Genomic DNA, 26057 nt, shown 5'->3' on the forward strand with positions numbered 1-26057 from the left:
TGAATGTTTACATTAGGTGCTCATAGTTTACTAAAATAAATTGTGTTATTGGCAAAAGGGATGGTTATTTATATATTTCTACTTAATGAAATAATTCTATATTTCAAGTATTTCCTTTCTGAACTGGAAATTAGCTAACTTTATTTTATCTTTCTTTTTTAAAAAAGACACACGTGTTTTAAATGAATATACTCAGTAACTGCAGATGTGGCCTGGATGCAGCTGACATGGTCAAGATGTGTAAAGATGAAACGCCACCCACTTGTTTAGTCTATCTGAAGTACCAGTTCATCTGTAGCACTAAAAATATGTATTCTGAATGATGGAATTATTTCATATCAGTTTTATTTGAGATTCAACCTTTTGACTGGGCTTCAATTTTGTTTTTAAATTAACAATTAATATTAACAATTCTATTCATGTAATCTTAAAATACTGTTAAGTCTCATTGTGCTCAATGAATAATTTTGCATAATAGATCAGAACTTGGAGATTAAAATGCATTTACCATCAGATTCTTTAAAAATACAGGAAGCAAGAAATAAAATTCAGAATTCAGCGTGAACTCTTCATGGTTTCTCATTTTTAGTATCAGCTTTTCATTGCTGAATTTAATATGCGAAAAGAGATTTGAAATTATTTTAGCAAAAATGATAATGAGATTGAGTTGCTAAGTTTAGCTGGAAAACTATACTATAATTGAATTCTGGTTAAAAAGTAATGTTTTTAATAGAAGTGAGTTTACAGTTTCTTGGAAGCTTACAATAATTTACCAAAAATGCTTCATAGCTACAATTGTTGGTTTCATATATTCTATTCATTATTGAAATAAATAAAGTTAATCATGTGCTTTCCCCCACTTTTTGGTGCTAAACGTTTATTGCCAAAAAATTAACAAAAACGGTATAGGCACTTCATTAAGAGATTATGTTGTTCAGTCTATGTTTAAAAAGATGGCAGTGGCTACATCAACCAGTCAATGAATCAGTCAAATGAATGAATGAATGAATGAATTAATTAATTAATAAAATTAGAGCAAATGTGTTGATAAGACACTGGTGCAGTTGGGTCAACTCCAGGTATTTTTGGATAATACTGTTTGTACTTTCCCACAATTTCAGTGTACAACTTGTTCTAGAACAGGGCCCCGCAACTCCTGGTCTGTGGACTAGCACCAGTCTGCGGCATATGGGATTCAGGCAGCACGCGAAATCACACCCTCCGGTCCACGGAGAAATCTCTCTCCATGAAACCAGTCCCTCCTGCCCAAAAGGTTGGGGACAAGGCTGATACTTTTCCTGGACTTCTCAGCGATATTTGATTTGATCATCCATATTATTCTTCTGCAGCATATAATGAAGATTGTAGTCAGTTTGGTAGAGTTGGAAAGGATTAGGCTAGAAAATGGGAGATCATCAGTTCCAGTCCTGCCTTAGTCTTGGCCTCTCCCTCTCTCTTAGCTCTAGGAAGCAGACAAGGTCCAATTATTTTTGAAATCTTGCCAAGAAAACTGCAGGGACTAGTTTAGCAGTCTTGATTTGAAAGCATTTCTCCTGAAAAATTCTGAAGACATTAGATTGCTTAAAATCTAGTAGATTATATGATGTCACAAGAATGCTGCATTTAGTCAGTCAAAAGTCCTTACCATAGCTTATACTCATAGTCCTTCTCATACTGAATTTATTCTTGAATTTCTGTGTCTCCTCCTTCTCTACTCCTAATACAAATAGAGAAACAGATTGGCTGTACAATCATTGCCAGCTTGCCTAGTCATTAAGACATAGAAAAAGTACAAAGTGCATATGACGTTAATATGATAGAGAAGGACAGCTGCTTACACTACTATTTCTTAATATAGTTTTCATGGGACAAAGCCAAAAACATGAAAGAACCCCCCCCCCCCCGATTTTACTTACTGTCTTTTCTTTTCAAGTAAACATTGAAAAATTTAAATTTTGATTTTAAGCACTATTTATTGATAAAACGTGGCTACTTTAGTAACCTGGTGCATGTTGCATAGTTTAGTTTGGTCATGAAATCGTTGTTCTTAGTATATTTCATATAAAACCATTGTTTCATAGCATTTAAAGGGGTGATGTTGGTGTGTCGCATGATCTCACATTACTAAAAATTATTTACATATATCAGACCTATATTCATGAATAAAAAAAGTCACTTAATAATTTGCAGTCACATTACAGTGATTTACAATATTTTGGCCAAAAACTGACATTTACATCTGGTTTTTACCAAAAATGCCCTCTACTGATCAATGGGCCCACTTAATAGTTGTGGCATTCACTTAACAGCCACGGATTCACTGTATGCCCATAGTGATTTACTTAACTAACGCCACTTTGCAATCATCAAAAAAACTTCCTGATAGTGAAGAAAATTAACTAGTGGAACAGCTTGGCATTAGAAATTGTAGGTGCTTCATCCCTGGAGGTTTTTAAGAAGAGACTAGACAGCCACCTGTCTGAAATGGTACAGGATATTATGCTTGAGCAGGGGGTTGGACTAGAAGACCTCCAAGGTCCCTTCCAACTCGATTCTGATTGATTGATCATGATTTATTACCATAACGGGCAGGTTCCATTATGGTCATAAGTGGAAGGCTAACCCTTTCCAGCGTGACAATTTTCAGATATTTGAAGATATGCCCAATCAACCACTCGAATAGAATAGAATAGAATAGAATAGAATAGAATAGAATAGAATAGAATAGAATAGAATAGAATAGAATACTTTATTGTCCAAGTGTGATTGGACACACAAGGAATTTGTCTTGGTGTAAATACTCTCAGTATACATAAAGAAAAGATACATTCGTTAAGAATCAAGAATCATAACGTACAACACTTAATGATAGTCGTAGGATACAATCAACAATCAAATCATACTAGGAAACAGTCAATATAAATCGTAAGGATACAAGCGACAAAGTTACAGCCCTACAATCACAAGTGGAAGGGGATGGGTGATAAGGAGTGATGCGAAGATTAACAGTAGTAGTAGTGCAGACTTTGTAAATAGTTGAACAGTGTTGAGGGAATTATTTGTTTAGCAGAGTGATGGCTTTTGGGAAAAGACTCTTTAATTTCATCTGTGATAATAGCCTTTTTAAGGTTACAATTCTTTGCAAGTTTACTGGAGAACTAATTAGTAGGACATGCATAGAAGATTCTTTACTCTAAAATAACCTTAATGCACTTCCAGGAAAGCACTGTCAATACTGTACTGCTGATTTTTTTTTAAAAAAATGGAGATATTGAAAAGCATTGATAGCTCATCAAAACCACCTTTATTATTTTAATTGGATGTTCTTGACTGAATGCATGGCCTGATAGCCCCTCTGCCATTACATAATAATAGCCAAGTAGCTCATTTGTTGTATTTTTTATTTATATACAAACTGTTCTTTGGAATAGGAAGTTTGGCATGCTTTGACAATTTTGAATCCAGTTCAGTCCTGCTAGAAAAATGCCATTGACTATAATATAGGCAGAAAGTAAACCTGAATCAGAGAGATACAGTTCTATTTTGATTGCATCCTCGTCCCTATCTGTGATGACCCAGAGTATATCAGAAATATAAAAAAACATAACTAAAAGTCCTTTAATGCCTTCAATTTGGCTTCATTGTTTAATTGTTCACAGTGGAGGAGTAAACTATTTTCAAAATAACATTTCAAAGGAAAAAAACACAGTTCAAATTCAAAGAGCCGATAACGAAGCAAAAACCAAAAACAAACCGCATTGAATAAAGTTCCACGACAAACCAGGATAGATAATTGCCAACTTCATGAAGATAGCCAGGGACAGTCCATTGGAAGAATGCCAACCAAGATAAACCTTCTTTAGGAATAAAGCACTAATTTGTCTCCAGCGTCTGTTAAGAGGCAGGTCCAACCTTTTATGCAGATCTCACACCTGCAACCCATGAAGAGGATCATGGCCCTCTCCTCCTGAGTAGACCAGGTTTTACCCTGAACCTCTCCTCCCCCCGTGCCCTAGGATGGATAGGGGATGGGCCTGGGTCCTCCTGACTGGTCAGCCGACCTCTGCCTTTCCCCAGCCTCCTCCACCACCTCTGGAGCCATACTTCCACTCCCTATTGACTGTTCCTCCTCTTCCTCAGAGTCAGTCTCCACCAGGGGCATGACACTACCTATCAAAGTAGTTTTTAAATTTACACTAACTGCCATTGCTGGCTAGTGATGAGGAATAGTGTTTGCATTTCTAAGGTACAAATGAGGAAATGGTGAAATATACAAAAAAAAATGCTGGGCAAAAATTGCCAAGATTTTGTATTGGTGATGAAGGTATTTGAAACATTTGGATTCAGAGAATGTATGGAATTAGAGAGAGCTCATAAAATATTCTAGAATACTTCCAAAGATCTCAGCCTGTGTTGATTAGCTAGAGAAGAATCTGAAATGATATTTGTGAATATTATTATTTCCTTGATTTTTAAGAAATAAAGTACTCTATGATAAAAGATAAATCAAGAGTACATTAGCGGTCTTAGTCACAATTCACCTTAAATGACATGCTTTTTTCTTTCTTCTGGCTTCAATTCAAAGATTTATAAACAAACAATTAAGCTTTGTGAGAAGCCTCTTCAAAGTTCATTTCAATTGGAGAATGTTATACACATTTGCATCAATTCAAATTAATTACTTTTAATTAACAAATCTTGATTTCCTATCATCTATCTATCTAGATTTTTATATAAATATTCTGTCATTTGTAATTCAGTCTTAAAGGCACTTAGGTTGTGTTTAATCAGTCTGAATGTCTTAGAACTTTTGTTTGAGTAGATACGCCTATAATCTTACCCTCAAAACATATTTTACTACAATCCAAAAATGTTTTACTACAGTATTTGATCAAACATTTTGTACTGAGTATGAAAATAGTACAAAAAACCCTAAGGTATTATTAGTGTAAGACTTCTGGGCTACCACAATATTAAGATATTGAGATATTAAGAGAGCATCCTCTTTCTCTTCTGTATAAAATAATTTTATCTGGCAGATGTCCATTTCAAATTGTGTTACTTGCCATATAACACAAGCTTAATAAATTATTTTTCTATTAGAATCAATGTATTCAATTAAATATCTGATACAAAAACTGAAGAAATGTGCAAGGAATAGAGATTATAATGTGTTCTTGCTATTGTTTCTATAAAAAGAGCATGATGCTAGTCTTGAAGTACTTGGACTTGATCCATCACTTCTTGTTCAGCCACCTTGATTAGAAATGACAACTTTGACACAAGTCTAAAGAAAGTGATTTCAATGCTTTTTTTTTCAGGAGGGGAGGTATCACTGCCTCATTCAGGGCAAGCAACACTCCCTCCATTTGAAGGAGGCATTAAGTCGGAACTGGATCCAAAGGACATAAGGTAGCCTGAATATTTCTAAGGATTCTATCCAGATCTTCTAAGTGTACAGGAGATCAGAACTAATAGGCACGTTGGCCTTCTCCTCACCAATACCCAAAAAGTGGCACCATCTCACTATGGGTATGAGCAATTTTGAGGAAATCCATTAAGAGATTGAACATCTCCTTGTCTGAAATGATATAGGATCTCCTGCTTGAGCAAGGGGTTGGACTCGAAAACCTCAAAGGTCCCTTTCAGCTCTGCTATTCTATTGTTCTTTTGCTGCTCATGGCACTAGGAAGCCTTTGGACACCATTTTTCAATTGAATTATAATAGCATCTACATTGTTTCTAGTAGGACTGTGAATGCTTAAAAATGATTAGAAAAGAGTGTTTGGATGGTGCATGATACATTGCCTCCATGGGGATGCTGCAATGGTCATAAGTGTGTAAAATGGTCATAAGTGACTTTTTTCAGTGCCGTTGTAACTTTGAATTCCCACTAAGCAAACTGTTGTAAGTCGAGGACTACCTATACACATGTATAATTTGAAGGCCCTGGTCTTTATGAAGCACCTATAAAGCCTTAGATATGGGCCCTGGAAACTTTTAAAAGTCCTATCAAATGTGACAAAATGAAATAAAGTGTTAAATGTTTGCCGAAAAGGTCAAATGTAAATATTGACTATATTTAATTTGAATTGTATTTTCAAGCAATTCAGTATTAATGTTTGTTCTGGCCCTCCTTTTTGGAGTGTGGCATACCGTTCAAAGGCCAAGCACTGCCGGTTCCGGAGAAAGTTGTGTACCCTCATTTTACTTAGCTGTCAAGAGTTGGTTTAATTTATTCAACTTGGCTTTTGTACTCTAGGCATCAGTGTAGTAGAAATAACACAGGGTGGGACTTTTTGCTGTTTGTTTTGCTACCTGTAGGAAGTGTGTGCTTTATATTCCTCGTGCCTGGCCCGAACTGCAAGACGTGAATCCCAGCTGCAGTTTCAGCCAGCGAAGAGGAAGGAATTTGTCTGCAGTACAGTAAAAGGAAGTATTTGCTGTGTTATTGTAGTACGTGGCTCCTTGCCATTTTTGATTAAGCATTAAGCGTTATGCACCCAAAGTCTACTGGCCTCTTGACCCATCATCAATCATCAGTTGTACAGTGAGTTTGCATGAAACTGTAGCTCAATAGGAGAGCCATTGTTTCAGCATTGCACAAATTCTCTGGAAACGGAAACTACAGACAAAGCATCCCAGATCGTTCTGCTTTGTATTGTACTTTCCCAGCCCTGAGCTACTACAATGAAGAGAAGCAAACGAATTCACAGTTAGGGGGATGAAGGTGGTTCTTTTACATGTACCCTATCTTATAAATATATTTCCTTAAGTTTTTAAAGGAAAAATTTATTTCCTTGTTTGTTTTACTACAGTACAATAATTAGTATTTAGAATAGAATAGAACAGAACAACAGAATAGGAAAGGACCTTGGAGGTCTTCTAGTCCAACCCCCTGCTTAGGAAGGAAACCCTTTACCATTTCAGGCAAATGGTTATCCAATCTCATCTTAAAAACTTCCAGTGTTGGTGCATTTACAACTTCTGGAGGTAAATTGTTCCACTGATTAATTTTTCTAGCTGTCAGGAAATATTTCATGGTTATCACACTGGCTGGATATGATTTCAGGAGTATAAATGTGCTATAGTATTATCTCTAGTATTCATTTTAATATTTAGAGGTGCGACATGTTGTATATTTTCTCAGTAGTAAGTAAATGGCAAATTGTATTAAAGATAGTGGAGAAAATATTTAGTTCTCCGTATAGCATAACTTTTTCAGGCTGTAGTTGAAATCGATTTAAACAAAATTAAATTACAGCAAATTAAACACCCTTAATAGGATTGCTTGCCATGTATTCTACAATACATTTTATGGAAGTTCTGAGAGCTACCTCTGAGGATTTTTGAGCGTCTTGGGCAGCTTTGTGATATTACGTTGTGTAAGATTGCAACCATAGGACGTGCTTTGGATTGTATTTGTTTTTTGGCGAGGGATTGGTTTGTGTAAATAAATCGATCGATGCAAAAGAAACATAACTCTTGTTTTATTTTCTTTTGGCTGATACAATCTGCAAATAAAAGTTGATCCAGCAAAATATTTATCTCCATGGTTTATTTGAGAAGGTTACTTCTTCATTTATTTCTGCAATATTCCTTCTGATGTGTTGAAATTAAGTTCACTTTTATGATATACTGTGTATGTGCCACAAGTATTCAAGGCCCATCAGATTATTAGATCTGATCACTCAGAGGTGTCATTTTTCTCTTAAAGTTTACTTTTGTGTTTTAAAAAACATTGCAGGATATACCATATGCAAATATACTGTATTTTAGTAGTAAAGAAGGTTTTTTGACATCCCCTCTTTCCAAGGATACTATTGTAGAGATCTTAACAATTTAATAAAACAGAAATTTTGAGTTTTCTTAACAATAGAGGCACTTGAAAAATACTGCAATAAAATGATCAAATTTTTGCAGGATATTTCTTCAACTGAAATTTAAAACTTAGGTAGGTTTTGTTTTTTGTTTTTTTGGCAAAGGGCAATGTTTACAGTTGGCTAACATTGGTAAATATTAATGAGATTCTTCTACCGTCTTTATTATGACAATCTTTTTGATATTCAGGAAGATGTATTAATTAATTCTTTCACAGTTTCATATACCAGTTATATGCTGGTCTGAAAGACCTTTGTTGTTCCTCACCACGTGATATATTGTTGTGCGGCGATAACTGAAGCTCATGTATCTGGTTTTAGATTTTAAGTTTGAGATTAATATTTTTGGCAAAAATGACTATCATTTGCATAAATAACCTGTTTTGTTTACCTATGTGTATGTGAAGGCAAAAAATGTCCTTTGAATCTAACTTAAAATGTATTGGTGAGGGGTACTGTCTGATTAGAATTTCCTAGCACTTTCTCGGATATGCACCTGCAGTAAATTACATACTGTTCAAAGTCCTACAATAAATTTATTTGTTATTTCTTTATTAAATTCATTTGCTGCCCATCTCTCACTGTCATGCGACTCTGGACAACTTATAGTAAAAGATCGAAAAAGTAAGATAATAAAGACATTAAAATTGATAAACAAATAGCTAAGCTAGCCATTTTGCATCTTAGGTTAACTGGGATCCCTAGATATACTGCTTTCTGATACATAAAAGAAAGATAATTTACATAAGCAGCTGTTAGTGTTAATGTTAGTGTCAATAAACATGTAATAAAAAGACAAAATATGTAATTTCCTAAGTGCCTTAAGCAACCAATTATTCTGAACTTTTATTTGGACCTCTAGCCTTTTATCAAATCATGAAAAAATGTCCAAGTTCAGGAGAAAAGAAGTTCACTCATCTTTTGATTGGTCCAATGTCTTAACAATAGATTATTGTTTAGAAATTATCCTATTTTGTGAATTCTTCTTGTATTTTTTTTCCTGAGGTGTATCATGGCCATTCTTGACTTACGATGCCTTAAATGAGATTAAGTATGCCAGTATAAAATAAAGTCTGGGCTGATTCCAAAAAATAAACAATGAACAAATTCCTGTTTGAATAAGAGTAGAGGTTAAGACATTTTATGTTTGCATGGCTAGAAAGAGTCCTAAGCTCTAGTTCAGATGTCTGGAAATTTGCCATGAATTGCTAGGTGTCTGCAGTATTTCAGCTCCCCAAATGTGTTTATGTGGTTCCAGAATAACACAAGATTCCTAAAATAACAACCTTTTAAACTTGCAGCTCTGCATTGCTTATGTGCTTGATCAAAATATTAATCAGAAGCTGAAGTGAGTTGAAAACAATGAGAAAATGTTATTATGTAATTAGGAAATCTTGATTTCCATTTGTTTTTCTTTCAAGCAACTGTCAGCACTGAAGAATCTACAAAATAGCATAATCAACCAGAGAGGAACTGAGCTAAGAATTCATTGCAATTTTGTATGAAAGCAAAATTTTGTGAGATTTATTAAACCAGTTAGTTGCACATATCGGTTAATAATAAGCCTGCAACTACTTAGAAACCCTTTCCTTATCAGAATTTAAGACTAAAATACTTGTTTTATTTCAAATAACATTCAGATTTCAGAAATACTACTCTTTATAGAATAAACACATTTCATGCATTTGAATTTTTTAATTGCTCATACCATAACATCAAAATAGTAGCAATATTGATTGTCTAAAATGTATATTTCACTGTGGAATTTTCTTCTCTTGGATGTACTGATAACAATCAGAATCAAACCACCAGTGGCTATAGGTTGGGACTGGCAAATTCATTATTAAATGGTGCAGTCATTAAGCAAAATATCATATGATCATGATATTTCACCTTCCCTGCTAACTTCCCCATTGACTTTGTCTTGCAAATGGCAATCATGTGGATGCATTGCAATGATAGTAATTATACATTGATTACCAAAGGACACTGCACTTGTTGTAAGTGCAAAGACAGGTTGTAAATCACTTTTTTCAGTGCTGTCATATCTTCACATGATCACTAAACATATCGTCGTAAGCTGAAGTATATTTGTACTTTATGTCCATAGGTAAAGATTCCCCTCGCGCATACGTGCTAGTAGTTTCCGGCTCCAGAGTATACTAATAATTGAATTCACAGTAAAATAACTTAGTTATTACATGTTAGGGAGCAGCAGTGAAAGATGAAGAAGCAGTGCCTTTCTGTTCAGACTTTCAGATTACTGAAGTCACCTGATACAACACAGAATGCCAGACTGGTTGGAAGTTTTGGTTGGTCATGTATTGCATTAAATGAATTTTAAAAATAAGGTAGCAGCTCTTAGTTTAAAAGCCAAAACATAGATATCATACAAAATTAAATTAAACTTACTAAAATTATTATTGATATTATGGCATATATATCACTCAAAGTTTAACTGCTAACTGCCAATGTGCATGATTAGGGACATTGGGGCTTTCTCTTTTCCCCTGCCTGTTTGCAGCCCATGTCATATGTGCCCACATTGGAGATGGGCCCAAAACTACATAATTTGTAAAAAAAAAAAAAAGATTTGTTTCTCCATGAACTCAGAATTGGGGGAGATAGGAAAACATAGCAAAGCTTATCAGACTACTACAAATTCACAGATAACACAATAAGTTGGGTTATTTGGTGTATTTTATGGTCACTAACTTAGAGGGCTATATTGTGTATTGGCAGCTTAATGCTTATTGGTATCAAATTTTGAAGTTCTATCTTTCATAAATAGTTTGTGCCATGCTTCTCACTAAGGGTATTTTTAGCTTCTTTAGTTACTATCATAAAAATATATAGCAGTTCTCTTCTTGGGTTGATATTTTAAAGAATATCTCATGAGGGTATGCAGGGAATTTGGCTAGTCATGAATTTTGAAAACAATGTAGCTATTATTTGTTAATGAATTCAGTAATTTATTTGCTTTCTGTTTCATCTAAGTATTATATATGATTTGTGTTACTCTTACTCTTCACTTTAAATAGGTCTTACCGATTGTCCTTAGAGAAAGTGGGTTACAATTTAATTTGGTTCTCTTCTGATAGGGTGAATATGTATCACTTAAAATTGAATGTAAATCCCACTGAATCCATGTGTCCCATTTATATCCTAAATACTTAGATTCTATGGTATTTCATTATTATGTAGATTTTCAGAGTTCCTTTTTCCAGTACATGGGTGGTAGTATTTTTCATTTATAACCGTTCTTGTTTTTCTATTTTTTCTTAGCATACAATTCCCATGCATTGTTCAATTAGTTTGTGACAAGATTGTCAGGAAAAACTTTTTTTCAGTTCTTCCTTATGTTAGCAGTAATAGTTCTTTTTCTATAGCTTTTAGTATTTCCAAGCGTTAGGATTGTGTCCAAGCTTAGCTTCATTAGTTGTCCTTCAAGTAAGCAGCCTCCTTATTTGACGCTGCTGATTATAATTTCAGTTTTTTCTAGTTCAACATTTTATTATATACTCTTTGTGTTAATTTGAGCCATTTACTTGCTCAATATTGCTTCTTGATGTGCATACAGATTCCTATTTAGGCAGATAAAATGGCTTGATATATCCATATTTTAAATGCATAGTTTGTTATGGTCTACACCAGGGGTGTCCAACCTTGGCAACTTTAAGACTTGTGGGCTTCAACTCCCAGAATTCCTCAGCCAGCAAAGCTTTGCTGGCTGAGGAATTCTGGGAGTTGAAGCCCACAAGTCTTAAAGTTGCCAAGGTTGGACACCCCTGGTCTACACAGTCAAGAGGTTAGATTATCAATGAAGGATAAATAGACATCTTTCTAAAGCTCTCTTGCTTTCTCCTTTCCATAAGATGCTAGCAATGTGATCTCAATTGCCCCTTCTTCTGAAACCCACTTGTGTGTCTTGCAGTTGTTCCATATATTGTTGAAATCTGGATTACAAAATCTTAATCATGGATTAAATTTCTGAAGAATTTGTCACTATTGCATTAGTCTGTGGCATTTATCTTAGATGTTTTTGGTAACGGTTAAAGAACTAGGTTAGAAGTAGAGCTTCATCTAAACCCATTCTTAGAGTAGTCAAATCTGACTATAGTGACAGATGGCAGAGTTATATTCCATCTGCCACTAAACTACCCATGACAACAGAGATATGCAACTCATCTCAAGAGGCTACCAGTGCTGTTCTAAAGCTTGAGACCAGAATACTTCAAAATTCATGTTTTTTGATATGAAATTGCCTGGCTTTTAAGATTATTGGGAGATTCTCTTCTCTGGTCTTATGTATCAGAGAAGGGTACTTCACTGGGAATCATAAGAAAAAATCATATTAGTGACCCTTCAACATTCTGGAATTCTCTGCCAAACAAACACTGACCATTTTAGAGCTCTGTTATATTTGTTTTTGGTAGAAAAAATTATTGAGAGAGGCTTTGGGCCTCTCATTTGCTTGTATCTGATGGGCACAATTGTTTCTTTCTTCTATATGTGTTTTTGAGTATTTTACCATTTTAATTATATCCTTTATATTCAAAATAAGTAGCCTTATGCAATTTTTAATGGAAGCATGAAATTTAGGATGGGTGACTCAGTGGCTTAGGTCTCCATGCCCTAGCTCCTACCAACCTAGCAGTTTGAAAGCATATGAATGCAAGTAGATAAATAGGTACCACTTTGTAGCAAGGTAACAACACTCTTTGATGTCATGCTAGCCACATGACCTCAAAAATGTCTTTGGATACCACTGGCTCAATAGCCTTGAAACAGATATGTACCACCCCTTATAATCAGCAACGACTAGCGGAATAAAATCTGCAGGGGTCATTTCCTTTTTTTTAATTATTATTTATAAGGTGGTTTGAGGACATTGTGTTACACAGTATGTAATATAGCTGTATTACAGAGGTCTAATTGCATAGAGTATGGCTAATCTGTATTATGCAGAATTGCTGATGTTTATCAGTATTTGGTTATCAGTATTTTGAGTGGCATGAGCGATATTGTCAAAAATTGTTTTATTGATCAGCATCAATCTTATCTCTTTGCTTTACATTTTAAAAACAATTTAAATTATACAAGAGAGTTGTATTGGCCAGGTAGAGCAGTTCACATGCCACAATGCATTATATTTTGGAGTGCCAGCTTGAAAGCTTTGTCTCTCTATATACTTTACTCTCTGTGTAAATGTGGATGGAGCAATAGCCATCCAGCTGTCTTTGCAAATCAAGCCTGGCTAGTTAGGGCATGAAGCCCAGCTGGTGGCATCTAAATTACTGTATTTGCTGAAGTTTGCAAGTTAAGAGGATGTGCACTTTCTAATTTAGCCTTTGGCCAGAATAAAAGATCTGATTTTATGAGCAGCAGCATATATGATGCTTGGCATTTTCAGAATGGGTTTATTTATAGCTTATTTATAAAGATTTTTCCCTAATACATTTTAGTCCAGCTAATATTCTATATAAATATAAATATATCAATAAAGGTTATAAATGAATCTGTAGGCAAATCTATTTATATTGGTTAATCCATACTGAGCTTGGGGGTAAGCAAAGATTTATGATCTATTTGCAGTAATATCTGCAAAAGCAAACAATGAAATGTAAATATCAATCTGTGTATTATACTGTTTAACATAAAAATATTTTCTTTGTGTCATAGAGAGGCTTATCTTTTAAAAAGTCTTTCAGTAGTAGTATATATTATCCTCAGAATAATTTTCCCAAAATAGATATTCAAAGAATGCTAACACTGATTATTAGCACTGATCCAACATTTCATTTGGAGATGGCATGAAAGCCTTCTGAGTGACCTTGGGCCAGTCACACTCTCTCAGCCCAACTCACTCCACAGAGGTGTTGTTGTGAGCAAAATAGAAAGAGGAAGGTGTATTGGATATGTTTGCCACCTTGAATTATTTGTAAAAATAAAGATAAGATACCAACAAACAAACAAATAAATATCCATAGTTAGGCAGCTGAGAATATGACCCTAGCATTTCCAAACTATTTACATTATTTTGAATACAATACTTTATTTTTTTATTCCCAAAGTACTGTAGTTATAGATATATATTGCAAACTCTAACTTTCTTAGATCACATTATTCTCCACTGAGCTAAAGGGAGAATCCAGGATGGGTAGTCTCTAGTCTCCTAGCTCTGCAGACCGAGTTGAAAAACTGAGGACACACCCCCTGGTAATGGTCCCCAGTTCTTCACTCGGTCTCAGCGTGTTCAGACCACCCTTTAAGGGCTCTGAATAGTTAGGATTGTAGAAGAATATTCACCCCCTGGATTAAGCCTTTTTTTTCACAGAGAGGCTTAGATCAGGTTTGACAGCTAGCCGGCTTGCCAGTTTAGCACTTTCATTTTTTAGCGCCTTTTTTTCCGGTTTGCGTTTTTTTGCTTGTTATTTTAATTTTTGACTTTCCTTGCTGGTGGACTGATTTTTGTTTTGTTTTCTGTCAAAACTTGAGTGGAGGTGACCCTGAGAGCCCGTGTGCCCCGGGCTGGGGTGGGAGTCGGCATCTTATTTAAATTGCCTCCTCCCAATCCACTTTCCTGTGCCTGGGACAAGCTGCAGCTGCTGCTAAGTGCTTCTGTCCCTTTTCGGTGGCAGCGGCCATTTATTTCGTTCAGGGACAATCTTGCAGTTCGTCTCCAACATTGTCCCTTGGGGCGGGGGGTCTGGCCATCGGGATTAAATCCTGACCCCCCCATCCAGTCCCCAGAGCACCGTGGTAGCTGTGAGATGCTTGAGTCTGCCTGATAATTGCGGTACAGCCAGCACCAGGCTCTGCAAGACTCTGACCTGTCAGGGCTTGCTGCAATTCAAAGAGGCAGCTGTTTTGTTTTGTTTTTTCAACTTTTTTCCTTGACTTGGCTTTTGAATTGCGGAGCTGGGCTGAGCTCACCACTTTGGGTCGCACTAGCCTCCTGAAGTGGTGGACAGCTACTGTGGCTGTAGCTGACAGTTTAGGCTGAATATTTTTTATTTTATTTTATTTTATTTTTACTTCTTTCTCCCTTTCTCTACCCCTGTCAAGTGACAATTATTTTTGGCGGGCTCAAAGATGGCCACCAAGGGAGCTGATCAAGAATTGTCAGTTCCTCAGCAGGGTAGAGAGAAGGCTGCAAAGGGATCCCCCAAGACCGGGTCTGCTGGTCTGGAGGCAGCAGCTAGGATTAGAGCCAGGGCTCTAGCCCCTAAGAGATCCTCCAGGTCTGAGGATAGACAGGCCAGGCGTAGACAAAAAACCATAGACCAACAGTTTGACAGGGCAGTGAGAGATTCCAGGATGGCTGAGTACAGAGCCACACCTCAAACTTTGCCTCCTCAAGATGACAGGCAGCCAGACCAACTGGTAGATAGACAGTATATGACAGCCTGGTCTCCTGGGGCTCAAGTACCCATGATTTGCAGGGTAACCTCCAAATCAGGGCTGAGACCTCTCACAATTTTTCTGAGCCACCTCAGGGGATCTTGATGGTGCCACCTGCAGACTAAGACTCCAGTGGAGCCAGACCTGTGCCTTCAGCCACCTCTACACCTACAGCAGCTGACTTATGACCAGAGGAGACCCAGATGCAAGAAATGCCATCCTTCATGAGAGCCTGGATCTCCCAGACAATAAGACAGGAATTGCAAGCAGAGGTCAACCAGCTGCGCCAGCTCTCTTATTTGAAACCTAACAGAGGAGTCCTGCGGGGGCAGGGGCAGGCTTCTGCTGAACAGCCGGTCCACTTCAGAGAGTGCTCGGCCTCCCCTTCAGAAATCAGCCAAATTTATGGCTCCGAAAGGGACCTCCTTCGAGAAAGGGATTTTTTGGATGTGGAGTCAGAGGTAGCAGGTCTCCCCTCCTTTAAGGGCCTTTTCCAGCCGGCTCTTTTCAAGACTCTCCTGGTTAAGGCCAAGAGCACGGCTCATCTCAAAAAGGACACGGTCACTCAGGACCTTCCCACTGAGGGAGAGGATCAGGAGGATTTCCTGTTGACTGAGAAAGCATCTGTGGTAGACGCTGTACCTGTGCCCCAGATGTTTCTGAACCTGATCAAAAAGCAGTGGGAGTCCCCTGGGATGTACACTTGCCTCAGTGGGTCTGAGTCTACCTTATTTAATGTGAACAAAGACCTTTTGGACATTATGGAAGTGCCAAAGGTAGATGGCCCAGTAGTAGCCCTAGCTTCCTCATCTGTCATCCCACCTGATGCGGAGGATGTTCTAAAGACAGAGGACTGGAAGGAGGAGATGGCGCTCCGGAGAGCTCTTCAAGCTGACTCCTGGGCCATCAGAGCATTGATGACCTCATCTTTTTTTTACTTGAGCCTCTTTGCGTTGGCTGAGGCAGCTACAGGACAGAATCCCACCTGAGGATCTCAGGGTGCATCAGGACCTGAATAAGATTATAGTTGTTGATTGCTGATGCCACCCTCACGTCAGCCAAATTTTCTTCCAGAGCCATGGCCTCTTCCATAACAGCACGCAGGCTTCTCTGGCTAAGAAATTGGCAGATGAACGTCAGAACCAAATGGAAGCTGGCGTCGGCTCCCTTTAAGGGAGAGAGGCTTTTGGGGGAAGTCCTGGATCCCTTTTTGATCGAAACCAGGGACAAGCAAAAGATCCTGCCCTCCCACAGGAGTTGCTTTGATTACAGGTCTCATCCCTACTACAGGAAACCCTCCTTTAAATGGGGAAGCTGGGGCAGGCTTTCCCCGACAAAGTAGGCCCTTTTTCCAGAGATCCTCCTCTCAGGCCGATAGACAGCCTTTGCTGCCAGAGGGCAGAAGGTCCTTTAGGGGTTCCAACAGACCCTTCAGGTGCAACAAGTGACGCCCGAGCCTCATCTCCCATAGGGGGCCACCTGGGACTGTTCTGGCAGAGATGGGAACAGACCACAACGGACGTTTGGATCCTGTCAACCTTATGGTCGGGTCTCTCTCTAGAGTTTCTTCCTCCCCCCCAAGAGCCTTTGTGTGCCTCAAAGGGGGATCTCATGGAATCAGCGATCCACCACCTGCTGGACATTTGGGCCATCCAGCCGGTTCCAGTGGACCAGGAGAGACAGGGTTTCTATTCAATGTTGTTTGTGATTCCAAAGGCCTCATGGGGTGGGTGGGTGGGGAGCAATCCTCAACCTGAAAGGGCTGAACAGACATCTAATCTACTGAAGGTTCAAGATGCACTCCCTCCACTTCATTCTAGAAGGACTGCGGGAGGGAGATTTTTTGGCTTCGGTAGACTTGACCGCAGCCTATCTCCATGTGCCCATACACCCCAACCACCGTCAGTTCCTGAGGTTTTGCTATGGTGGCCGCCAGTTTCAGTACAGGGTTTTTCTGTTCAGCCTGTCATCAGCCCCTTGGACTTTTACCAAGCTCTTGGCAGCAGTAGCGGCACACCTCAGAACCTTACCAATAAGGATCCAATGCTATTTGGATGACATCCTGGTATCATCCTCTTCCAGACCCCAGGCGGAGGAGGATCTGATGTTGACAATCAGGATTCATCGAGAGCATGGGTTCTCGATAAACCTGGACAAACGCCACCTAATACCATTGACTCGGATCTTGCATTTGGGGGCCATTATAGACACTTTGGCTGGACAGGTTTTTCTCTCAGAGGAGCGTCGAGACAGTATCAGGGAAGTCATGTCGCTGATCCTGTCTTCCAGAGAGGCACCTATCATCTTGCTGTCTCAACTTCTCGGCAAGATGATATTGTGCATCAGGATTGTCCCATGGGCCTGCTTCCATGCCTGAACCGTTCCTTCTCCCTTACTAGAGGGCGAGCAGGGGCGACTCTCCAAGGAGGGTTCGCGTCCCCTTGCCAGTTCTTCGTTCCCTCCATTGGTGGCAGTCCCGAGCCATGGATCAGGGATGCTGGTGCAGGGAATCCCAGAGGATTACCATCACCACCGACGCCGCCAGTCTCTATGGTTGGGGGCCCCACTTGGGAGCCCAGGTCACCCAGGGGAGGTGGTCACGAGAGGAGCTCGCCCACAACATAAATTGGGTAGAGCTCAGGGCTACCCACTTAGCGCTCAAGGAACTAAGGCAAGAGGTGGTGGGGAAACGTGTGCTTCTCCTCATGGACAATGTGGCTACCAAGGCCCACATAAACCGGCAGGAGGGCACATGCTCCAGATATCTAATGCAGGAAGCAACCAATTGTGCAGTTGGGCGGAGAGAAACCTGTTGTCCCTATGAGCAAAACATATCTCAGAAGTATCCAACATGCAGGCAGACTGGTTGAGCAGGGCCACAGTCGACCAGTCAGAATGGCGACTGCATCCCAGTCTATTCCAGGAGATGATGGAATGCTTTGGCCGCCCGATTCTGGATCTCTTTGCATCACCAAAGAACGCACCTCTCGAGGTTCTTTGCTCGATTCCCTGCCTGAGGAGTAGAAGGGGTCAATGCTCTCCGGTGCAGGTGGCCCCAGGGACTATTGTATGCCTTCCCCCCTCCCCCTGATTCCTGGGGCAATCAGGAAAGTACTGATAGAAAAGAAGGAAGTTCTGTTGGTAGCCCCTTACTGGCCCAGGCATCCTTGGTTCACCGACCTGATGGGCCTGTCAGTCGCCAGACCCTGGAGAATTCCCCTGCATAAGATCTCTCTCAGCCAGGGCCCAATTGAGCACCCAGATCCAGCCTGGTTTCGGTTGACCGTCTGGCACTTGAGTGGGGGATCCTGAAATGGGAGAAGTTTTCCACAAAGGTCATTCAGACCATCCAGGTGGCCAAAAGACCTTCCACGACCAGGATATATAACGCAATGTGGAAGATTTTCTGCAGTTGGTGTACTTGTCACCAATTGGAACCCACTGAGGTTTCTGTTGCAAAGGTATTAGAGTTCCTGAAGGATGGGTTGGATAAAGGTTTCGCCTCCAATACCTTGAAGAGACAGGTGGCTGCCTTGGCCTCGATGATTTCGGTCAAGGGCTCTACTTCTCTGGCCCAACACCCTAGGATGAAAGCCTTCCTTAGGGGAGTCACGAATCTGAGGCCACGGGGGTCCAGCGCTACCCGCCTGGGATTTGCCTAAGGTCCTGCAGGCATTAACTTCTCTCCCATTTGAACCCTTACGTGAAGTCTGCCTTCACCTTCTCACATGCAAGGTGTCATTCTTGGTGGCCATTACCTCGGCCAGGCGTATTTCGGAGTTGGCGGCCTTATCCATCAGGAAGGATCTGTGCATATTCCATGCAGACAGGGTGGTTCTGCCATTGGAGCCTACCTTCCTGCCCAAGGTGAACTCCTTATTCCATTGTTCACAGGAGTTGATTTTGCCTAATTTCTGCCCTGAGCCTACCCATGAACTAGAGAAAAAATGGCACACCTTGGACGTTAGGAGGGCCCTCCGTATTTACATTAAAAGAACTTCTTTTAGGAGGACGGAAGCCTTGTTTGTTTCCTTTCAGCCATCAACTTTAGGTCGCAAGGTGACACCTTCCACAGTAGGTCGCTGGCTCAGAGCCTGCATTGCAAGGGCCTATGAGTTACAGAGCCTTCCTGTGCCCAGGAGAATCACAGTGCACTCAAGCAGAAGTGCAGTGACCACCGCAGCCTGAGCAACGCAGGCATCGATTCTGGACATTTGTAGAGCTGCGACCTGGTCATTGGTGACCCCATTCATAAGACATTACAAAATTGACTCCTTTGCCTCAGCGGAGACGTCCTTTGGAAGACGAATCCTGCAGGGTGTGCATGTAGAGGTGGGGACCTCCGACCAATACAGCTCCCACCCATAGGACAGCCATCAGCCAGCTTTGGTATGTCCCATCCTGGATTCTCCCTTCGGCTCAGTGGAGAAGGGGTGTTGGTCCTACCTGAACTCTTCTTCTCGGGGAGCCAAAGGGAGAATCCAGTCCCACCCTGTATTCTGTCTGGTTGGAATGGGGAAGAAATGTCCCTATTTTTTGCAGTATCAATGAACTATTTGTTTGAAGACAAGGAGCAGCTGAATTCGCTTCAACGTCGTTCAGCACTGGGGACCGTTACCAGGGGGTGTGTCCTCAGTTTTTCAACTCAGTCTGCAGAGCTAGGAGACTAGAGACTACCCATCCTGGATTCTCCTTCGGCTCCCCGAGAAGAAGCATTCAGATAGAACCAACGCCCCTTTTACATTGGCTTGGAATCACTATCAATATTTCTGCATGCCTCACCGTATTTTTACTTTATAATCATTCTCCTAGAAATGTAAGAATAGAATATTGTTGGTCTGGGTTCCTTTTAGTTTCCTTTTAAATCATGAATCTGTCTATGTAAATAAATTGAATGGAATTCAAAGTGAAAGCATTCTCAGCTAGTCAAGTGATCTTTTTAGCTTCCTGATAGAATACCCCTTCTCTGATTTTGATCTTTCATCTATTTAAATAAAAACGCGTCTGTGAAAAAGAAAAACTGATTGGGATTTCAGAAGACAAATGAGCTCAGTCACTTTTCTTCATCTACCGTAATAGTGGTATTGGCCAAATCAGGATCAGATATATTGTTTCAAATTTTTCAAATAAAAAACCCCTTTGTTCATTCTAGCAGAAATTGATGGCAGCCATCAATACCAAAACTAGCTGACATATTGACAGAACATCTTAGAATATTATTCTAGAGCCCCTAGTTTATTCAAATAATCCTAAACTTTAACTTATTAAATAAAAATTAGAGTATGAAATGGATACCAAGAAATACTGAGTTTTTGTCAGATAATTGGCATTGCCGACTGCTTGTTCTATTGTAAAATTCCTGGATTGGAAGGAGTCATGTTTGAGCGTTTGGAGTTTATCCCATAGTCCAGTGTTGTTTGTTGAATCAATTGCTAATGACAGATAAACAAAACAGCAAATATGTACTTGTCTCTGAACTAATTTCTGCATTAGATGCTGCAGAATAATGGCTTGATTTTTCACACTTCAGCTCTTTCAAACAGCAGCACTTTGTTTTAGTTCAGATTTAATGACACTTTGAAAAAAATTAATTGGTACAAAGTAATCAAGCTGCACTTATCATGTCAGAGATTAATTCATTATATACTTGATCTCTTCAAAAGAAAAATATTGAGTCCAATGCACTTTTACATATTAAGCCTTTATAAATTATATTTTTTTACAGTTGTAAAACGTTAACATACTATTTACCTTATTTAAACTCCTTTACGTATTTATTACTTTTGTGTATTTTTCTTTAATAAAGGTCCACTTTGCATGCATTCCTTCTAATACTTTTCTAGGTATACCTTCCTTAATGTACACAATTTTATATATGTTATTAATCTGTATAAATAGCACTACAAATTTGGACAAATATAAATATCTAAATATTAAGTGTGTGCAAGACTTTTTTTTCATATTTGATCAGGAATCCTGAATTAGTGTTAGACCTGACTCAATCCTTCCTACACATTCTTGTCATGAAAGATTTTTTTTATCACCATATAATTGTAAATTTGCAGTGTAGCAGCATACATTTTGGAATTCAATATATATATTCAAAAATATATAATGTTTCTATTTTAAGAGCAAGGGAGTATAGATTTTTTCCAGTTGGCAGTCATGCAAGCTTATGGAGAAGATTGATAAGTACCATAAAGTAATACAATGTAGATATACACAATAAATTATTAGGTTTATATATTGTAAAGGTATTGGTAATTTGCGTCATAAATGAAATCTGCTGAAGGAATTATACTTTTTATATAAATTTTCCTTTTAAAATCCACATAGGAATTCAACAATAAAGCTTGTGACCTCATTTTTACTGTATTTACTGATAACTTTTCAAATATTATGTTCCCTCAAATAGGGGCAGAAGATTATAAAGAGCCATTTTGAACTGGATTTATGAACCAAATAGTTTTACTTAGGACCATTATTCATCTGCATCTCAGATACCAACAGAGGTAAGAAAGTTACATTGTCCACCTAATACTTTTTCTTTTTAATCTATCTACAGAGCAAAGTTTTCCTTTAAATAGGGTTTCTGATTATGAATTTATTTCATGCCTTTACTCATGTTCAAAAACAAAACTGGTTATATCTGTATGTACAGTAATTATTACTGTTAATGAACATATTCAGGAAACAAACTTTCGTTTTCAGTTGCAGCAGAAACTTATTAAAAACAAGCTTGGTACATTAAATTTGGAACATTATTGATTTTTTCTTTTGGTGTTCAGTGCTTATGTGTAGACTTGTACAATTTTGGAAATACTGAAGGAATAGAAAAAGCCTTCCTTGCCCTCTCCACCCCAGACTTTTACTTAAGAGGTGGAGATGAAAAACTTGCACTATGAAGCAAGAAACACTTCACTGTGACTCTAAGACTTGGGAAAAATGTGGTTTCTTTAATGGCTAGTTAAGTCACATAGAGTATGCCAGAATCACAAGATGATGATTCAGATTGTGTCTTTCTGAAAAAAATGAAACCTAAACAAATTTGTAAGTTCCACAAATTGAGCATTATGAAAATTGAGGTCAGTTTAAGGTTAGAATGAGGTGCTCTTTATAACCTTTTCCAGTATAGAAATAAAAATTGTGAGAGCTTATGGCTCATAAAACATTAATAGAGTGGGAAACCTGTATTTTCTGTGAAACAGGCTAAAGCAGGGGTGTCAAATTCGATTTCATTGAGGACCTCATCAGGGTTGTGTTTGACTTCAGGAGGGCTGGGAGGGGCATGGCCAGCATGACGTCACTTGTGTTGGGGGGCGCCTATGGTGGTCCAAGTGCTCTGTCAGTGAAAACAGGTTCCCGAGTTTTTGGCTGCAACGGCCTCCTGCAATCCTCTGCCAGTGAAACAGAGCTCAGGAAGCTGTGCGTGGCCCTCGCAAGCTCCATTTTTGCTGGCAGAGGCATCCTGGGCTGGTCTTTTGCTATTTCTATTGTGGCCCTGCGGGCCATATCTAAGTAGCCTGTGGGCTGGATCCCACCCCCAGGCATTGAGTTTGACACTCCTGGGCTAAAGCACCTTTACTGCTGTCATTCTGCTTAAATGACTAATTTCCTTCTGCTTATAAATCATCTTCCTTTTGGTTTGGTTATAAGTAGTAAAGTAGCATGTGATGCCCAGAATATATGCCAACCTTGAAGAGAAGAGTGTTACCCGTTTAAGATCAAAGATTGAATATTGTCAGATCTGAGGGTTCAGACACTTTTGTAAGGTTGAATTGGAGATGGTTCTTCTTCAATTAAACCAGCCTAGCTTGCAGGCACTGGATTTAGTTCTGAATTTGGCAGAATACAATGTCACAGTTGTGTAGGTTATCTTATCACAAATTAAATACCAAAAGTAGGACTGCGTTTTTAAAAATGTAATGGTATACTTTGCATTATCAGGAAACATTATTTTTTATATTAAAAAATGAAGATGTGTTCTTGATGAGAATATCTTCAGAACTATTTGTAATTTTATTTAGCACAGCTAAATAAAGCCTATGAGATCTTATTTTTCTCTTTCTACTGTATGTTGCTCATTGCCTCTAGATTTCACAAGAACACACTGTATTCAACATCTGTTAGAGTGACAGAAACAGGCCACTATGATTTGAAAAGTCTGGGCTTGCATTCACACATGTATGTATCTCCCCCATTACACGCAGAAAGGATCCAAATACATTCCCTTTTTTTCTGTGAATTGCTTCCTCGTAGATGAGAATTTATTTTTTAAAAATGTTTTGTTTTTAAATTTGGAATCTTTATTTTAATGTCTGGCATTAGATTTCAGCCTGAAGTAAGTAGCACGAACAAGTGTCCGATAGTTTTCTGTAAAGCCTAAAATTTGTGTGGTTGCTTACTTCTGCCTGGCCTCAGATGGCTAATAAAAATAATGTTTCAGGTTCACCCATCCTCAACAGTGTTCAGAATTTCTTCAAATATTTGGTGGCGGGGCGGGGGGGAAGAGTGAGCACACACTGAAGGGGAAGAATGGAAAACACATTAACATCCTATCTAGGCATTACATCCTGCCCTGGATTGCTGTAGTGATTGTCTGAAAAAGATAACAGAGCCAATGTTATCCTTCCCAGTTTTTCTGAGAGAGTACAGTGTTCTTAGGGAATGCATATTTAAATTCATGCAGTAACAGCGAGTGAGTACTATTTGAAAAAAAATGTAAACAAACAAACACACAAGGCTGTTATTTTGAGGAATGTAATCCAGCCCCTGTCATGTTTAAACTTCCTGAAATGGCACAGGCCGAAAAATCAATCGAGTTAATGATAATGTGCAAGATTAGGGACAAATTCAAGGCAGGCTGGGCTGGGCTGGCAGAGCCATTGTAGAAGAATAACATATGAAAGGGGTTTGAACAACATATTTCAGCTTTCATTAGTGTTTTGAGTTGTGGTCTTTCTGTGAATTGAACCTCATAGAGATGGATCTATTATATCTTTAGAAAACTCTGAATGATAATGAGTGGTCCACTAATGGCATGTATTATAACCTATCCAAGAGGCAAGCATATGCATGCATTTGATAGGGCTAATTTAGGTTCTTGAAGTAGCGCTGATATAATGGATACTGCTGTGCTTTGGAAAACAAAGGTTTAATTTCCATGAGGCAGTTAGAGTTATGCAGTCTTTTTCAGTAACAAAAAATGAGTATGTTCAAAAAGCTTAGCCTTGGTGTCTGACACAGGCACTGCTGATAAAAGAGAAGCAGAAACTATAGCTAAACCAATATTGCCTTGGGCCCGAAAGTTAGATACTAATGGAGTAACTAAGTGGGGTATTTTTTTGTGCCCATCATCACAAGTGGATGATAGATTGTCATGCCCATCAAAAATCAAAGGCACAGTTTTATAGATTTGGCTGAACTTTAGCTTGATGATACATTTTTGTACGGCAGGAGAACACATCTTCTTGTGTGATTTATTTATTAATATCTAGTGACTACAATGTATGAAAGAACATAAGAAATGTCCTTTTCCTAAGTCAGACTTTTTTCTAATTAGTTTGATGGTCACCTGAGTTTTAGAGAGAAGTTTTTTACCACCTTATGTGAAGCCTCAAGGAGTTAAACTGAAATCTTTGGCATGCAGCAGAGTTGCTTTACTGATGAATTGCAGTTATTAATTTATTTTTCTTTTACTTTATTTACATTTTTTTCAGTTCGTGTGGAGAAAAAAAATCACTTATTGAAAATGAATACGTGCTTTTTTTCTCTATACAAACTGAGAATATGTAAATAAATGGAAATATGATGGAAATAGCATATTGCATTTAAAATGGGGTATCATGTGTATACCAGTGGCTTCTAGGCCACTCGGTGGAAGCTAAGAAATGGAATTGTTCACAACCACTCTTACTTTTTGAAAACTTTCAGTATTGTATGGTCTGATAGGCTGTGGAACTCTGTTACAAAATATTCTGGGTATATAACGATTCTCTGAGTATTTTGCCTTGCTTTTTTGGGTTAAAATATTTTAAATAAAGATTAGCTCTGTCTGATCTGTCCATGTGCTTTTGTTAACAGCATAAAACATGGGCAACAAAAATGAAATGCTTCTTTTCTGATGATATTTGATGCAATTATATTGTCATATATGGAATACATACAGTATGTGTAGGTAAATGCTTAGAATCTAGGTAATACAGTATTAAACTTTTATTTAAACTGGTTTGTACTTATTTTGAGAGTTTTCATGGTGGTATTTTTTCCAATTTATCTATGCATACCAAATATGAATTCGTAAAACATTTTTGTATTATTAGAACTGCTTGTAATAATGTCTGTGGAATTATTCTTAAAGTATGAAGTAGTCTTAAAAGTATGAAGAATTGCATCATGTGCATTTTTATCCAAGTCTTAAAATCTGCCTAAATAAATTTTATGAACAATGATTGGCTATGGCTGGATACATTTTAATCTTCAGAGGAAAATGTAAAGTACGTGCAAGTAGTATTCCTCTGAAGACAATTATACTGTGCTCTTTGATGTCCAGCTACAACACAGATTGACAAGGACAGCTTGAAGAAGAATTATTTATTTATTAGAATACTTCATTCCCATGGTTTCTTTATATAAAATAAAGCATTAAAATGCATTACTCTGTGATGTCTAATATTGTATCAATATTTAGTGGTAACTAGATATGGGAAAGTAAAATAGAAAAATTGCTTGAATTTGGGATCATATATACCTGAAAATAGTGGAATCTATTTC

At 38.4% G+C, this 26057-nt stretch overlaps 1 protein-coding gene across 13 annotated transcripts in view; it reads left to right on the forward strand.

Moving 5' to 3' along the window:
- The window catches only part of HIVEP2 (HIVEP zinc finger 2), a 156744-nt gene that overhangs the window by 81192 nt on the left and 49495 nt on the right, over nucleotides 1-26057 (forward strand). For 10 of the 13 annotated variants that reach the window (XM_087940012.1, XM_026705601.2, XM_026705602.2 and 7 more), the window contains one exon: nucleotides 21700-21796. The exons of 1 other annotated variant lie outside the window; for it this stretch is intronic. The gene's annotated coding sequence lies outside the window, so the exon portion shown is untranslated. Of the gene's footprint in view, nucleotides 1-5321; nucleotides 5413-21699; nucleotides 21797-26057 lie in introns of all 13 variants that reach the window. 2 more of the 13 variants (XM_087940033.1, XM_087940057.1) reach the window with 1 other exon arrangement.

The sequence above is a fragment of the Pseudonaja textilis genome, chromosome 1, assembly GCF_049901715.1.
Source record: "Pseudonaja textilis isolate UNSWEBS1 chromosome 1, rPseTex1.2, whole genome shotgun sequence".
In the NCBI taxonomy this organism is placed as follows: domain Eukaryota; kingdom Metazoa; phylum Chordata; class Lepidosauria; order Squamata; family Elapidae; genus Pseudonaja; species Pseudonaja textilis.